Raw genomic sequence first — 2391 nt, 5'->3', positions numbered from 1 at the left:
ATAGGAGGTATGCAAGGAAACATGTTTTTTTTGATCCCAGATTTGAAAAGAGCGAGAAACTTTACACTGAAAAGAAATAGTTTTGAATCTTTCAAGGTCACGGCCAAGTCAGATAAAGGCNATATTTGCTAAAAATGTTGAGAAATAGGTGTTTAGAGTTTAAAAACAGCCAAATATTTCCGACAAAAGTTGCATGGGATAGAGAGGATTATGTCCTGGTACCAATTATTACTTTGACCTTCTACTTGCGATTTGGTAGAGGTGATTTCTTGTAGGCATTGGGTGAATTATCAAAAATTTTCCTAACAAAATAACTCTGACCTTAACACAACCTTCAGAATCGAGTCGAAGGTCAAAGTAATAATTGGTACCAGGACATAATCCTCTCTATCCCATGCAACTTTTGTCGGAAATATTTGGCTGTTTTTAAACTCTAAACACCTATTTCTCAACATTTTTAGCAAATATAGCCTTTATCTGACTTGGCCGTGACCTTGAAAGATTCAAAACTATTTCTTTTCAGTGTAAAGTTTCTCGCTCTTTTCAAATCTGGGATCAAAAAAAACATGTTTCCTTGCATACCTCCTATTTTTAACGTCTAAGTACCCATTTTTCAACATTTTTGGCAAATTTGACCTTTATTTGACCTTGCCCAAAACTTGAATAAATAGGAAATTCACATTTTCAGCGTAAAATTTCTCGCTCTTTCCAAATCCGGGATCAAAAGAACATGTTTCCGTTTACACCTCCTGTTTTTAACCTTTAAATATCTGTTTTTCAACATTTTTGGAGAATTTGACCTTTATTTGACCTTGCTGTGACCTTGAATGAATCAAAAATGGACATTTTAAGAGTAAAATTTTCCGCTCTTTTCAAATCCAGTCAAAAGTAGGTGTTCCCATTTAAAAAAATTACTTTGACCTTGAAATGACCTTGAAAATGAGGTTCAAGGTCATNGCCATTGATACCATTAGTTGACCCCCTTTGCCCCCTACAACTTTTGTCTAAAACATTTTGTTGTATCTCACCAATATTCCGAGATATTTTCCATTATAGATTAAAATGGTCCACCCTGTATATACAGAGTGTCCGACAACAAACTATAAAGCCGACGTATGTAAGTAGATCGAGTTATTCTGAACAGAAAAGTTATGTATCATTTTGCAAAATTCGCAATAGTTATTGAAATATGAATTAATTAATGTGAGCGCGGGGAGCGATGATCGAACTCTATAGGCGTGCACAATTATCAGCTCTACTCCTCGCTCGCCGCTGCTCGCTGCGTACCGCCCGATCACAAGAAACTGCCACGATTGTTTGTTTACTCCGTCTCTTGTTACTAAGACATTACATGAAAAAAGCCATTTTTCTTAACATTTGATAATCGTGCACGCCTATAGAATCCGATCTTCGCTCTCCGCACCTTTATTGGCTTACATTTATTAATTCATATTTCAATAACTATTGCGGATGTTGCAAAATGGTTAATAACTTTTCTGTTCAGAATAACTCAATCTACCTACACACGTCGGCTTTATAGTTCGTTGTCAGACACCCTGTATATATATACAGGGTGTCCGGAAAATCGCGACGAATATTTCAGGACGTGATTTGAGACCCCAAAAGAAGGAAAAAAAGCTATATAAACATAAGTCCGGAAATAAGTCGTTTCCGAGTTATAGCCACTTTTATGTTAAAATAAAAAGTATTTTATATTCCGCGTGGCATCCCTTTTTAAATTTTTTATTAAATTCTTAATTTTTTTAATTTTCAAAGTTTATTATTTTTTTAATTAATAATTCTTTTTTTATTTTTTTTAATTTTTTGATATTTGTAAATACATTATTTTTTTAATCAAGGATAAACATGAATAGGTATTTAAATCGAATTAAATAAGGTGTTCAAAATGACCACCTTCAGCACGAATACAGGCCTTTATTCTCCTATCAAAGGAATTTCGAACTCTATGACAAACATTTCGATCCGTCTTTATTTCTCGGAATCCACGAATTATTCTTTGTCTTAAGTCAGCAATATTATTGGGCGCATTTTTGTAAACAATTGCTTGAACCCGAGCTCGAAGGCCTGCCCCACTACGCGCTACCGGACACTTCGAGCGCTCACGTACGCGGGGCGCGCTTGTATGCGGCACGAGACTTATCTAGGCCACACCACGCGCTACCGCATGCTACCAAGAGGGCCAAGTCTGGCATCACTGAGTTAATCGTTTTGTTATTTTGAGTTTTTAGTTTAAGTTCATGTTTTTCAGTTTTCATTTTTCGTTCACTTATCTAAGACAGTTTTCAATAAGTTTCAAATTATTATTTAGCAACACCTTTTTTATCCTAAGTACTTTGAGATTGTACCTAATCTATCTGTATTCAATGGATC

This window comes from Pseudomyrmex gracilis, unplaced genomic scaffold (genome assembly GCF_002006095.1).
Source record: "Pseudomyrmex gracilis isolate BER0280 unplaced genomic scaffold, ASM200609v1 scaffold_447, whole genome shotgun sequence".
NCBI classification, from domain to species: domain Eukaryota; kingdom Metazoa; phylum Arthropoda; class Insecta; order Hymenoptera; family Formicidae; genus Pseudomyrmex; species Pseudomyrmex gracilis.
Note: the sequence above shows the minus strand (reverse complement) of the source record.